At 38.4% G+C, this 16,404-nt stretch overlaps 1 protein-coding gene across 1 annotated transcript in view; it reads left to right on the forward strand.

Moving 5' to 3' along the window:
- The window catches only part of cntfr (ciliary neurotrophic factor receptor), a 222,741-nt gene that overhangs the window by 25,053 nt on the left and 181,284 nt on the right, over positions 1-16,404 (forward strand). Inside the window, exon 2 of the mRNA XM_030742634.1 lies at positions 10,685-10,725. The gene's annotated coding sequence lies outside the window, so the exon portion shown is untranslated. The remainder of the gene's footprint in view (positions 1-10,684; positions 10,726-16,404) is intronic.

A 16,404-nucleotide genomic window follows, 5' to 3' on the forward strand; every position in this document is an offset into this window, starting at 1 on the left:
GATGAGCTCAGAAAAACCAATACTTGCAAAAAGTGTTTGTAGTGTAAGAATACACACTGACATCCATCTATTCTCTTCCATTTATTCTTTTCAGGGTCATCTAACACAGAGAGACAGACAACCATTCACACTAACAGTAACACCTATGGGCAATTTAAAATCACCAATTAACCTAACCCCACGTCTTTTGACTGTGGGAGGAAACCTATGCAGACACAGGGGAGAACATGCAAACTCCAAGGGGGATTCAAACCCAGACCTTCTTGCTGTGAGACCACAGTGCTAACCACTGCGCCACCGTGCTGCCCTGCTGAGTGACAAAAGACCTAGAAATTAGCCCACTATGATACCCTATATTGAAAATTTGTAAATCAGTTTTGAATCTATGACAGAAGCTGATCAAAGACCTTGTTCACACACATGGAACATTAGTTATTCATTGCTACAGCCATCCTAGTAGACAAATGTCATCCACGTCTGCACCTTTGCACACACATACACACACAGAGACACACATATAAGCACAAAGGCACACATGCAGCAGTTCACAAATAGACATCTGACTCAATTCCAATCACAGTTCCAAACACCTGTCTGCCAATCTTCCAATAGTGTTTTGACCGCTTTTCCCTGGTCAAACTGTGTGTGAGCTGCATTTGTGTTGATATGTCACTGTATATGTGTGTTAGTGGTCTGACAGCCACAGATAAGGTGGCAGTTATCTTATCATGCTGAGCCAACCTACTCTAACCCTCACAAACCTCAGGTGTCAGCATGTTGGCTTTTCGCGAAGCACACTCCCCCACCACCCCAGCCCCATTTTCATGTCAATTTCACACCATTTTGCTCTCTGTCTCTGCCTTCCCTCCCCTCTGTCTATATCCCTCAATTTCCCCCCCTCCTTCCGTTGTGATGGGCATTTAAGCTCATTTTAGTCCAGTTTGCTCTTCTGTTCTCCCTTCATCTGCCATTTTTTCCCACTAGCCTTCTTGATCTTTCTTGGTATCCATCTACTCGGCCTAGCGATCAATGTCTTCCATCGTTGGCCAAGTTTTGACTGCATTTGCTGTCTTGTTTATTCTTTTGCACTTTGCCCACATCCTGCTCTTTTTTATAAGCTTATTCCCTCTTGCGCTCCTGATTCTCCCATTTTTATTTCTTGCTTTCTCTTTACCACTAACCCTTCACTCTCACAGTCCTCTCAGTGTCTTCTATGTTTTAGAAGAGGTGACAATTCACTTTAATGTTGCCAGATAACCTCACTTATTCTCAGTCTTTCTCGCACTGCCTTCCTTACCTTCTACTCTCTTTTCAACATATTTTCATCCAGTTGTTTATTCACAGCTCATCAGAGATGACAGCCTTTTATTATCAATCTGCCAGTCATTTCACCTACCCTTTTTCTAACTACCTACTCTCCCTCTGTGGATCTCTTCTTTCTCCTGTATTGCTTATGGATGCTGTCATTCTCTGCCAAGCTGTCCAGACCCAACTCTTTTTCTCTGGCCATGCAAACCACCTTATGTATGTACTCAGAAGGTTTCAGTGCAATCTGCTAAGGCTGGCAGTTAAAATCTGGATCAGGAAATTATGTAAAAGTAGTGATTTAGAAAATAATAGTGAAATCAAGTCTTCTTTTCAAGCTGAAAAGAGGACTATTACTCTAAGGTATATTATCCTACAGTCAGGTTTAAGAAAGGTTCGTTTTCATATTTAGAATGACTGTAACATACCCTGACTTACATCTTTTATTTAATCTTACCTTTCAATTTAAGCCATCAATTTACCTTATACATTATGTCCCTTTCTCAAGATTTTACAAACTGTTATTGATCTCCCAGTGGACAGAAACAATTTTTTTGCATCCCACATTTTTACTTTTTCATTATTTCTATTGATTTATTTATTTTTACCTGCATTTATATCTCATGGTGCAAAATTGGACAGAATAATGAGAGCAGAGTATCTCCTGAACTTACCTCTAGGGGTTCTGTCTCCTCTTCTTGTTCTTTTTTATAATTACTTTGAACATTTTCAACCGGTTTTATCCACTTGATTTGCAGTAAAACTATCACTTTCAGATTTGTCATATTCATGCAAAATAGATTATGCAGGAGCTACACTTGTTGAACTTGTTAGTTGACTGGGTTCATTCCAATAAGCAGATGTAAAGGTTTAAGTCTTGAGCCACAGGAAGAAATTGTCTAGCTGGTGGTTGGACATAATTCCAGCCTGATGCCACAAATACCACAATATTAGTTTTGAAGGCGGTCAAAATGTCCACTGCTATAATGTCAGTTAATATGTATATACAATGCTTGACAATTTCTAGCACTTTTAGAATATGTGGTGGTATAATCATGACTGATGCAGGTAACTGTGATCTGGATGTCTCATTTGATGCCTCTGATTTAGGCGAAGTGCGACATATGTTATGATTCTCACAGAAATGTACTGTTACAGGATATAAGTCAAATGTCTTGTCAGCTTTCATGACAATTTCATATTCTCCTTATTTTTTAAAAATTGGTAACCTTATTCTATTTTTGATGTTTTAAAAGCTGACATTAAATGAATTATTTCTCATTTACGAGCAGGTTGGTTGTGTGAACTTTGCTTAAAGAGCATATTGCATTATGTATTATATAATAGATAATAAGACACTATACATAACAGCAAACATAACATTTTTATACTATATTTTCTATTAATAATTACTAAAAGTTATTGTGGTGTTGATCAGTAAGATTGTCCTAATTCTCTGTCATGTTGTTAAAGCCACTGGCATCTCAGAGTGCAAGATGTCATTTGGCACTGGTCCTGTTGCCACATTTTCTGGCACATTAAGACTTTTAACTATTTCTGTTTTAACTAAAGCAATTATCTTTTTTGTAAACCCATGAAATACCTTTGGTCCCTAAACTTAAACAAACAAAAATAAAAAAATCAAGTGAAAACACAGTAAAATTAAACAGTGGGTGAAACAGGAAACAAATGGTGATCTTCAGGTCTTTTAATCTATGCCATCAGTGCCTCACCAATTGTACCATCTGTAATTTGAGTGTTATGGTAAATAGTAAATGGACCGGTAGTTATATAGTACTTTTCTAATCTTACTGAGCACTTAAAGCACTTTTATTATATGGCTTCAAATGCTTACCTATTATACATGCACTCACTCTTCAATGGATGCACTGGGAGCAGTTTGGAGCAAAGACTCTTACCCAACAAAACTGCAATTAGTAGACATACTGCTCTCCAGATCCAGTGTTCATACATGTGCTACACTCCAAACTTTACAGTAAAAATATTGATGATGATTGACTTAAGCGTTGAGTCATCATATCATTGAACTGCTATTTCAAGTCAAAATTTTACAGTTTTACTGTCACCTAATTGTGGAACAGGATCTCATATATGAAAAAAAAAAAAAAAAAGAAGAAGAAGTACAAGCCTTTAGCCATCTGTTATGTGCTGGCAGGAAATTAAAAGTTGATTTTCTTGCATGAACTACAAATGTCAAATACAGTGCTGCTATCTTTGGTCTGTCCTTTTTTCCAGCAAGAAATCAGTTATAGTGTACCTCTCTTAAATCATATGCCATCACTTAATTAACTTAGGGTTGTGTAAGACTGAGACAGGTGATTTTCTGCAGCCTTGACCCTGTCTTGCTGGCTCTCTCTCTCTCTCTTACTCTCTCTCTCTCTCTCTCTCTCATATCTCTCATATATATATATATATATATATATATATATACAGGATTTGTAAAGCTCCTCAGTGTCCACATCTGAAACCAAGCATATCAGACACAAGAGAACTAGGGCTGCAACGATTCGTCGATTAACTCGATTAAATCGATTCTAAAAATTTATCGACACAAATTTACTGTGTCGATGCTTCGTTTAAACTCTGCAGCGCTCAGCTGTCTCGGTGTAAGCGGCGCTCCTCACTAGCATTAGCAGCATTAGTGCTGACGTTTTTTTGTGGGTTTATTGGGGGCTGGCAAACCAACATAGAACTACATTACCGCCACCTACTGGACTGGAGTGTGAATCACTCACGTATACACAAGCACACATTCTAAAAAGCTCTCCGTCGCTGCGATGGATTTCATTTAACACAGAGTGGATCATCACTAGAGTTGCCACCTGTCTCGTAAAATACAGAACCCCGTATGTTACGGGACTCCGTGGAATACGGCTCCGTAACATTACGGGACGGGTGGCAACTGTCGCTGACATGCATTTCCACGCCTCCACTGCTCTCTGTGTGTCTGTGTGTGTTGTGCTCGCTGAGAATTTCAGCTGCTATTTTTGTCTTTACTTCAGCTGTAGCTACCAGAACTGGTTTGCTAGCGAGCGCGGGCCATTAGCACTAGCGATGGTTCGGTACCGGAAGGCCCGCCCCCCAGGACCGAGGGGCTCCTTCAAAATATTTTTTATACTTTAATCCCTTATTAGTGACTAAATATAGACCTGCAGTAGAAACGTATTTTCGAGAATGCTTGTGAATACAAAGCATTACACCATTACTCACACATGCGCCATGGCTCCCGCAGCCACTAGTTTTTCAAAACACTCATAGCAGGCAGCGGTTTTAACTGCGCAAGCGCAAAGAGGCGAAGCTGTGACGGTGAGCTCAAGTAGTGAAAAAGGAAACGTTTTTCCAGCGTCCAAAACAGCAGCTTTTTCTTTTAGTAACCACCATTAAATCTGTGAAACAGCTGGAGGTCCTTCATCAAGCACCTGATCAGCAAGTGTTAAGGTGAAGAAAAGAGAACTTTGTAGCTGCTCCATTCACCACTGTTTGTTCACATGGCGAGAAACTGCATTACAGAAGTTAAAATATGCAGATAAACTGTTAATAAAAAAAAGTATTTCTTATCCGATTACTCGATTAATCGCTGGAATAATCGATAGAATACTCTATTACTAAAATAATCGTTTTATGCAGCCCTAAAGAGAACTGTAAGTACCAACACTTCAAAAGCCTGTAAAAAAAAAATAAAAATAAGCCACTTTATCTTTGCTAAGGACAACATACAGCTCTTTGTAGCTCTAAATCTGTAAACCTGAAGTCAATGGCAAGCAATGAGCTGCCAACATAAACATTGAATGTACTGAGATGACTGAGGGACTGACACAAAGAGGCAAAAGGGCGATTTTTTTTTTTAAGGAAATAAACATAAAATGCAGCTTGCTAAATGATACTGATATGAAGGAAGAACATTTGCTGCTGCTGAATTGATTTTGAATGTTGTCACTGTAGATGAATGTCCATGTATTTCAGAAAGAAAAAAAAACCTTCCAGGCTAACCATCACTTTCTGTTTTAGACTAATGATGTTATTTTGTTTGCAATGGAATTTTTTATTTATTTATTTTTTATTTTTTTCATGGAACGCTATTCAAGACCAGCAAAAGGTTCAGAACTTGCATGCGATTGGCTAATAGTCACTTTAAACATTTCTTATTGAGTCAGGTCAGTCATTGGGCAGGTTGGGAGACTGTATGTGAGAAAACAAGCTGGTTTTCTTGTCACCCCTCTTTTCGAGTCCATCCTTTTCTATGTTTACGCAGTCTATGGCTGAATGCCCTCCTCACCCTCTCCATCTTTTTCTGTAGTGGGATACTAAACAATGTCCTTTGTCTGCTCCCCCTCAGTCCTCTTCATTTTCATCAGACTACAGCATGACAAAAAGACCCCTACCCATTATTTTGAATAGGCAACAACATGATCCAAGATGAAGCATCTGCTGCAGTGATGTCAGATGACAGTTATGAAGCAGATTATAAGGCTTATAGTCTGAACTCGCTGGCTCCAGTTCACTCTCTTAGCATCTGACATCTTAACTTTGCAATCCTTGTGTCTTTCACTGTGATTTTTCCCTTTTTTTAACACTATAATGCTGGGCGATTGCCGCTGATACACCTGTGTCTTGGCCTTACCTGCCATGAACAGCTGGTTAATACTGAGTGTATCACCGCAGAGACATCTGATCAACCGCACTTTGAATTACCCTAATTTTGCGACCGTTTGTCCTATCAGAAAATTTGAAATGGTTTCTGAAAGCTGAGAAATTGCGCTTTACAGTCAACATAGGGTTATTGTGGTAACTGTTGCTTGAAGTCCGCGAATAACGGGACATTTGAAGTATGCTGTGTCCCCAATGACACATTCAACTTTATAGGGTTAATCTGTTTTGTTAATTTTTTGTTAATTTAGCATTGTAATGTGCATTCAAGATGATTTGAAATGTCTCCTCACTGCTTTGTTGTGACTAGATGATTAAAATTAATTCTCAGAATTAGACCTGTAAATAATAAGATAATGAGACCTCTATTTTCAAAATCCCGGACAAGCCCCAATATTGACATTCCTCCATAGAAGTTGAGGGGAAGTAACAGACACGATTTCGGTCAACTAAAGCCCGAATTCAAACTTGAGACCAGCTTTGGGCTTGTTTGGTTACTGGTGAGACTTTACATATACCACTTCAGCCCCTATGCTTTAGGATATTGTTGATCATTTATATATATTTTTTTTTAAATATATTTTTTTTCTAATTAGTTTTCTGTGTATTTTATGTGTAACATGTATAATATGACATAGAATTTAGTTTAAAGAACATACAATTTAAAAGGTCTTTGGTTTAACACTGCTTTCATTAAATTCATATGGCACTGTGTGCATGTAATTAATTTAATTTAGTGAATTTTTTACCACTCAAATGTAATCTGCAAATAAACTGGCAGGTCAGCCTGTTGTCAGTATGCTTACCTCCCACTATGTCTGTAATTTCTGTCGCTCTATGCTCTTCTTAATCTGATGCCTTCGCTTACTAATAATAGCTCTGGCTTAAACAGAAAAGGCAGGGAAACAGAACAAAAGAGGAGAACCGGGCGTTTGTTTGTTTAATTCATATAGGATTTTGTGTAATGTGCAGTTCTGCTTTTAGCCTGTTGATCTTTATTAGTATTTCTGATATACTAACTTTTGATATATCTATGTTTAGTTTGTTTGTTCAGTGCTCATTCTATCGCAGTTCTGTTATAAAAATAGCTATATGGGAATGTTTCATCTACAGTGTGGAATCAACTCATCTGTTGATTACATGTTGTATATATTTATATTGCTCAAACAATTTAAGTGAACACTTAAATCACACATGTGATCTTGATGAATGAAATATTCAAGTTGAAAATCTTTACTTACATTGTGTAATATTTTAAGAACAAATTGAGGAACAGTCAGAGGAAACCAAAAAGTATTATTTTTGCATAGTAAAATCACTCTTGTTTTAACAAAAGGATCAAAATTTGACCTCAGTCCTAAAACCTTTCATTTTCACAAGCCATACTAATTAAATCAGGTGATTTTAGAAATACATACCCAGATTCCGAATCATAGATAGACAGTACATAACACAAATAGCCATATTGCCAATTCACTGCAACTGAGAAAACTTCATGTTAAATTTAAAATCAGGATTTTAAGCCATGATTTTGAGATTTTACCATCATTTCACTGCCCACTAAAATGAAAATCCACTAACATTCTGATGCTTTAGTGTCAGGATTATTAAAAAATTATTAGTAAAAAGGAATCTGGATATCTCTGGCTCTAGAACTGGGGTGATCTGCCATTATGGGGGTGTTGAAAAGACACATGCTGAGTTTGTAATTATCTCTGAGTCTTTTCTCAGTTTGCATTCTCTCTATTTTAATCCTTCTGTTACTGTTATTGTATAGTCAGCTCCTCCTCATTTTCTCCTTAAGCCATTCGTTCTTCAATAATCATGCTTTGACTCCCCACATAAATATTTTTAGTCTCTCCTGCTAATACTGTCAAGCTCCCTATCTGGAACTGCACAGAGGCCTGGAGGATTCATTACTGCTGATTTGCTTGTCCTTATTTATTTGCTTATTTTTAGAGAGTGCACTTTCTTTGTGTTTAGTGTTGTTAATATTTGTTTGTTCTTAGCTGTTGTGAAATTGTACAATGCAACATTTCCCAAACTGCTGAACTGAAAAAGTACAGGTGGTGTCTAGGTCTGGAAGAAGGACAAAACAGGAGAAAAATGTGTGAGTGTTTGTGTATAGAGAGACACAGAGAGAGTGCGGTAAAGAAACAAAAACACCAAGGGAGACTGAGACAGGGAGAGGAGCAGGAGAGTAAACAAGACTGAAAGATGGATAGAAAGTGTGTACTTGTCTTAAAGGGGATGTTTCACATGATAGCATGTTCTGCAGCATTGCCGTCAGCGATCCACTACCTCTCTTCCCTGTCCCCACCACACACGCACACACAGACACACATCTGTTATCTCTGTCTTCCCACCACCCAAGCAGCCAGGCAGACAACATTTCTGAAAATAAATAAATAGCATTTCAAACACAACAAATTATACTGATCTCAGAATTCATCTATGCCAGAAAATGTAAGGTGACCAGATATCTGACAGCATTTTTTTTAATGGACTAAAAAATAAAGAATGAAGGTAAGACAAAAAATATCTCTGATAGGATTTATATATAGTGCACAATTCATGCTTTTTCATATTGTAAAGTGCACAGATGAATCCTGGCCAACAATGTTTACTGAGCAATTGGTTGCTGAGCAATTAATTAAAATAGGATTTACATGGTATGACCATAACTTGTGCTTCCTTTTCATCTTTATTAAGCAAAGCGGTTTTCATTTGTTTTGGTTTTAAAGATATTGCACTGCTTAATGACTAGGCATCTGCTTTCTGTTGCATGGTGCACTGATCATCACTTTTAGTAGTATGTAATAGTTGTGTTAGCTCACTTAAAAATAATCTAATAATAAATCCTTGAATAGGGTTTCTGTTGATTATTTCAAAACATTAAAACCTACTGCAAAGGTTTTATAATAACTGCTGTGCAACTGTAGAGTGGTATATACATATATATATATATATATATATATATATATATATATATATATATATATATATTCTGGGTAGAATAACACCCAGTTTAGCCACTTTACTGCAGGGGCTAAATTGGGTAGTTAGGAGTAATGTGGTAAACTTTGCAGTGATGGACAGTGCTGCACTGGTGCAGGACAGACTGTGGTATCCATTGTCATTCCTAGTTTAGATCCTGAAGAGACATTATAAAAACGGAGACATGGTGCTGGTAGAATTCTCATCTGAAATTTATGGGAGAATTTTGCAACAGCAAAGATGGTGGTAGAAATATATCTTCCGGCGGTGAAAGATTTAAAACTTTATTTGGGCAAAGTCAGCAAATCTTTAAGTGACTTTTATCAGATTTGACTGGATATTTTGTGCAGTTTTTTATGTCCCCTTAACCATTAAGATGAAAGTTAATTGAGATAGTGCTTCAAAATAACTGCCCAAATAAGTGTCCGGAAGAGTCTTGCTTCTAGAAGGAGTCATCAATTTGAATTTAAGCTGATAATGTTCTTTAGTAAACCTTGGCAAAATCCACCTTCATACTGGTTGGAAAGCAGCCATGATATAGCTCATCTAGCATCTCCTTATGTATTGTAAAATATAGCTGGCTAAATCAAGAAACAGTGGTAAAACTCAGCAGAAACATAGATCTGCTGGATCTGCTAGAGCTCACAACAGAAATTATTATCAAAAATGATTTTTATTTCTAATAGACAAATTTCCCCCACTGCCTCCCTAAACCAGAACTTTGGGTTCCTCTGCCTGCCAAATCCCACATTAACCCTTGTATATGTTACATTTTAAGTCACGCATTCATTGTAATTCACTAACAGTAGCTACAATTATCTCCTTTATTTTTCAGATACTCTACATTTCAATTCTTCAAAAGCACAAAACAAAAAAATTTTTAGGGCTGAACCTCTTCTCATGCATCCATTATCTATTATCCTGCAGTCTGTAATGGAGTTTGTTGCAGCTTTTATACTGGACACTAGACCACTTCATCAGGAGCGTGACGTGGCTGCGGTAACAGCCGTTTTACAGCGCAGCAGATTTGGCTGATGTGCATGGCAAGTTAAATTACCATGAAGTGGAGCTAGTGTGTTTTTGTGTGTGTATCTGCGAGTGTGTCTAGCAGAGTGTGAGAAGCGTGTAATAGGCTCACCTGTCCCTGCCTGCAGACTGATGGGCAGGTGGAGAAAATGAAAGCCAGATGGAAAGAAGAAGTGATGGAGGGGGGGGGGGGTAGAGTAGATAGCAGTGCAGCAGACAGGATATGGTGTGGATACATTTACATTTTTTTAATACTTTTATGTACTAGTAATGTGTTGTTTACTTCAAACTGGAAGTGCAGTTTGACAATCCCCTCGGGGGGGGTGGGGGTGGGGGGGTATTTTTAGACAGATGTTCTACTTTTCACCGATAATGCTTTGAATCTTTCTGTTACGCAGAGTTCAAAGTTGAATGTTTTTATTGTTTATTTTTTTTGTTTTTTGACCAGACTGCAAAGATAGGGAGGACCTGATGCTCAGCGTCAGCACAGAAAATCACTGTTCTGTTGTGACCAGTTTGCCATGTTCGAAAGGCTTAGGAAAAAAGACCAGCCTAAATCTCCTTTTTTTTTTTTAAATGACTGCTGAATCTCTTCTCAGATCAGATTTGCATATCCTGATGTCAAATCCTTAAAAGTGCATTTTTTTGTGTGTGTATGCAGTGACTAACTCCAAGTTGTTTTTGACAGGGTGAAGAGGAGGAACGTGCTGACATTTTGCCCTGTTGGAGGTAAGTTTAATGCTTTTTTTTTTTTTTGTGCGTGTGTTTTCTGTAGAAAATTCAAATTTGACTTCTTTTCTTGCCTTTTAGCTACAGCTTATACTTCTGATACACCGTGCTGATCATGTTTAGCAAAATGCATTTATTTATTTATTTCCTTCTTTGTTTTCCTGCTCAACCGTGTCAGCAGTGAGATTGCACCATCTTGTAAATTTGTCCTGTTGACACGTGAAACTTAACTCTCACCACTTTGAAGATGATCGTTTTGGCAGTGAGCACTCACAATCAAATCAATCAATGTGGGCCACATGTGTTAAAAATAATGTGAGTGTGAATACAGGAATATACCAATGAGCTGCCCTTGTTTGCTTTATTTGCTCTCAAGAGTAATATTTAAAAAAACAAACAAAAAAAGAAAACATCATTTAACAAGTGATCCCAGAAGCTCTACTACTTTGAAACGCTCTGGCCGGCCAGTATGGTGGTCTCTCCTTCTCTGTCAGTAGCATGTCCTCAGCTGTATCTGGTTGCTGTGGTGACATGCGTGTCAGCAGTAGGATGTGTGATACGCATGTGTGCGTGTGTGTGTGTGTGTGTGTGTGTGTGTGCGCGCGCGTATGGAGTGGCAGGTGCTGAAAGGACTCTGTTGAGGCGTATAGAGTTCCCCTGTCCAGAAATTCCAGAAACACATACATGTCAGTGATCAGATACAAAAACTTTAGGTATGCAGACACTGCACACCTGCACGCATGTGCACACATATATAAAAGAATTATGCAGACTGCACGGACACACACGTCGACAGATATTCAGATTCTGTTCAGGCCAGTGCCGTGCATTCATACTGACAGCTACGGACTATAAGGTTACATACAGGGAAATCCATGCCCGGAGCAACGCTTTAAACACTGATAGTATTTGTACACACTTTTCTTCAGTCGCAGAGACTTGCGGCTAAAATTTAATGTCACAGGATGAAAATAAAGAAATGTGTGTATTTTTATTTTGACAGATCTTTGCAGCGACAGGTGATGTTTGCATGTAGAATTAGCAAATTGCTGCTCATTCAACAGCTGCAGCATAGAAAATGTTGTTTAAGGGTCATTACTTAAGGACAGCTTGGTTATAGTTGATGAGGGAAGGGGAAGGCATTGAACATTTGCTTACCCCCCCAGCCACATTTCCTCCGTGTAGCACTTGGGATTTGAACTGAGGACACAAGCCCACACAAGCTTTAGAGTGCTCTTGATAAACAGGTGTAAGGCAATGCAATTACTCAGTGATTCTGTTTTCGGGATAACTGTAATTGAGTTCAAGTTCAAGAATTAATTCTCCCTTCTGGGACGTTTGGCTTGCAGCAAGTAATTTCTCATGTAGGATAATCACAATAAACAAAGAGCAGTGAAGATTCAGGAGACACAGGAGAATTGAAGGTGTGTTACAGGTGTGCGTTTTTTTTTTTTTTTATCATTCCAGTCTAAGTATCCATTTCATCCATTTATCTCATGTTATGAAAGTATTTTATAATATTACATTTTACTTTGCTTTAAGCATTTATTGGTTTTGGAAGGCATCAAGGAAAAGAAATGAATCATCCTTTTTGTACAGTGCTTCTCAGTTTGCTTGGCTTTTTAAAACAAATTTGGGGTTTACTGTGTTTTTTTTATGTAATGTATTTGTACGTGACAATTTGCAGCCTCACAACTGGGCAGACGTCACACCTTCAAATCACATGTTTGCATTATTTTGCTGGAAGTGTTGAAAACACATTTAAAATCCGTTCCAGAACTGTGGTTCCATGTTTATTAAGTTAATTCAGTGCATGACATGGAAGTTGCCTTTTTCAGATGATAAGGAATGGCCTTGTGAAAATATTAACATGATGGAGGTTATGGCCTTTTTGAAGCTGAAATGTCACGTTTCCTTCCTCCCTCTCACACCTCCCGTCTTGATGCTTTATGGTCTCTCGCTGTTGTGTTCAGCAAAAAGTGGAACTTTTAATGGAGCAAAATATTTCAAAGGATTTTGAATTTCTTTTGTTTTCTTTTCTGAATACATATTTTGAAGATTTACCCATTTTTTTTTAGACATTTTATACACAGTTGTTGATTTTCATGTATGCTTAACAGAGGTTTTCAGTTCATATGTGTTTCAATCTAGAATTCTTGCATTCTTATTCTCTGCATGCCATTTTGTGAGATGGTTCGGACACTGCCAAAGAACAAAAAAGGCAAAAAGAGTTCAGCATGAAGAAAAATAAAAACTTTTTTGGACATTTTCCCACTGAATGCATCTGATTTCATGTGTTTGGTTTGTTATAATGCTACGGGGGGTTGCCGTTCTTAAGAAATATTTCTGCTCGAGCAGCCCACTCTTCTTTTATATGATGGTGGAAATCAAAGTGACTAGCTGGAAGAAACACACAAAGATAACCCCATAGTTTTATTGATGATGCATTCAAAAAGGCCTTCATGATGTACGGTACACATGAGACATGGTCCACAGAAACCCTTTCTTTCATGTTTCTCTCTCTGCAAATGATTCCATTGACATGCAGGTTGGCAAATTCCTCTACACTTAGTGCAAGTGCATCTACCTCCTTCTGTTTAGTGCATCAGTGTGTAGGGGTCATCAGTAATGCAGGAGTGTGTTTTCATCACTGTGGACCACCTGGTCACCAGAATCCCATTTACTCACACACATACACACACACAAACACACACGCGTGCGCGCGCATTGATTTGTCTACAATGCACCCTGTACAGCTTGCATTTTAGCATAAAATTGACTTTGAATTTGGCTTTTAGGTTTTGCAATTATGAGGAGGGTTTATTATTTTTATTATTATTTTTTCCTTCTATATCTACTTTTTTGTTCTGTGTGCGTATGTGTACAAATGTGTGAGTGTGTTACCGCAGTGCCTGCTCTGCCCTAATGGATTCAAAATGACCTGAGAGCTCTTTTTAGTTCTCTCATTATGTCAAACATCAAGAAGTGTGTTTGTTCCTTTTTAGAATAGCTATTACGCTTTCATTTAGCCTACAGCAGTGCTTAATAACATTCATTAGTTACCACAGGGTACAGCGAGATGTCACTGAGTTTCTCGACGTAACCCAGTTTTGAGAAAAAAAAGAAGAGATCAAGGAGACTACAGAGTATACTGTAAGTCCTACATATTTAAATATGTATCTTTGAATTACTATAAAAAAAATATGTTGTTCTATTTGAATTAATGAGTATTTTAAATGCTATGATCTGGCAGGCTTAAGCTTTGACTGTGATATGGTTCGTGTATATATATTTTTTACATGGTGTCATTTTTTCGATATACTTATAAATTACCCTTTACCCCCGATACCTCATGGCTTAGGGTACTTACTCGCCTAGATGCTCGATTAGAGAGATTTTTATTTATTTAATTAAAAATGCATTCTTGCAGCATCACTATTTACAGTCTCTGACCTAGCGCTGTTGACACGGGAATAACAATGAATAAGGCATGCTAATTTACCAATAAGGAATAGTCCTGATATAATAATAAGGAATAAAACAAATATAATAATACTCATTCATGATTCATGAGGCTTTTTTAATGGTTAAATGTTGCCTTTGCACATTGACAAGACTAAAATATTAAGATCAGTGCCACTTGCCAAGTTTGTGACCTAGAAATGCTGACAAGGGAGTGATAGGCCAAGGAATTGTATTAACCCAGCCGTGTCCTTACCGTTGCTGACAAGAAATTTTTTTCTTGCCTTGCTGCTACGTTAGACAGCTCTGAAGACATCGTGGGCTAAAACTAGTGATAGCAGAATGTCTGCTCTGTAAGATGTGATTGCTGACAAGCGTGTTTTCTTTGGTCTTAAACGATGCTGAGCGATTCATCGCTTGGCAAAGCGATGAATAGAAATAAGTTAGCTATATCATTTCTATATGTTGACAAGGCACAGCTCCACAATACACTATTCTGCCTGCCCTTGTGTCAGTGACAAGACACTGGATGTTTGGTGATGAGCTGCTTGCTACTTCCCACCCATGTCGGCATGGCTAGGGCCTCATACACATCTGCAGTCTGAGGAAACTTGAGCCTATCTTTCCAGCAGACATTGTTAGTGTCTGCTTGTGTATGCCCATTGACAGGGATTAGCAGTGATGTGTGAGCATAGCTCCCTGGGATGGTCCTGCTTGCTGCTGCAGGTCATTGCGTGTGCGTTCTAATGTCCGTCAGTGTTAGTGTGTGATTGCATGTGTGTGAGTATTTGCCAGGCAGTGGGGGGTTAGGCCTGGATTGCAATAACAATGGAGAGGAATTTAAATGAGAGAAAAGGGGGATCAGGGACGTTTGCAAGGAGGATGGAAAAGGCTTTGGCACCATTGTTATTCTTCCCCTTTGTCATTCTGGTTCTCTATCTCTCTATTACACATCTCTTGCTCTCTGTGTCTCACACTCCAGGCTACCAGATTTCTCACATAAGTCACTATGTCTACTTCTCTTGATTTTATCCCAAACTTATCCCTGTTTCAGCTTGAGCTTCCCCTATCAAAGTTTTGTGTTCTACCAGTGTTTCCACAACGTGTTGGCAGATTGTGCTAATTTTCTAATTAGCAGCTTACTATTGATGCTACTGAAAGACATTATAAAGTTTTTTCTTTTTTTCTGGAGCACTGTTTGTCATTCATTGCATTACTTTATCAGCAACAAAGAAATGCACTGGAATTCAGAATTACAGGATGCCTGCCAGAAAAGTTGTTAGTCCCGGCAGCTGGTTAAATCCCCAACCCCAGGTGTTGGGGATTTAATGTTGCCCCCAGTTGATGTAGCACTATCCCCCTGCCATAACATGGCTCCATAGGTCTCTGCTTCTTTTGTACAGAGACAAAAATATATATATATATATACAGCCAAATCAGAGAGGAGAGAGAGATCACTTCCATACAGGCTAGAAAGCAGACTGATGCCTTTCCTGGCATGCAGCTGTCACAAAAATAAAAGAATACAAGTATTTGAGAATAAGGGCTTTTCACATGACAGCTAGAATGTCATACTGGATAACAATGAAATTCTGGAACTTACTGTCTAAAAGTTGCTGAGGGCTGACATCTGAATAGTCACACAAAAATTAAAGACTGTACAACACTCAGTGGTTTGATGCATTATTGTGAATTGGTTTAATGTAAACTCAACACTTCAACACTGATTTCATATCATACTTACTGTATGATCAACTCAGGTACCAAATAGAGTATTTCCAATACTGAGAATGGACAATCCTGTCTTGTACGTGTGTGAAAGGCCAACTCCAGATGGTTTCTGGACTACAGTCCGGTTTAGTCAAGTTGCTATAACAATCTTGTAATATATATATCCAATCTTAACACAGGCTCTGTGTGTGTCTGTCATAATACACAGGCATACTTGCTTTCTATCCACATCTCTGCACACCCACCCCCCTCTACCCCTTTGCTCTGTTGCGGCTCTAATTGCGATCAATTAGGAAACTTCAGAAGGCTGAAATAGGAGCTGTGACAAGGGGCATCCGCTGAGCTGGCAGCAAGAGAGCGAGAGGGAGGGAAGGAAAGAGAAATAAGAAGTATAACGAGTGGAGGAGGAGTGGGAAAATGGTGATATAGGAGTGGAGAGATTGGGGGGGGGGCAGGAGAGAGAAGTCCAAGTCGGTGTCAAGAGAT

Source organism: Archocentrus centrarchus, chromosome 12 (assembly GCF_007364275.1).
Source record: "Archocentrus centrarchus isolate MPI-CPG fArcCen1 chromosome 12, fArcCen1, whole genome shotgun sequence".
Classification (NCBI taxonomy): Eukaryota; Metazoa; Chordata; class Actinopteri; order Cichliformes; family Cichlidae; genus Archocentrus; species Archocentrus centrarchus.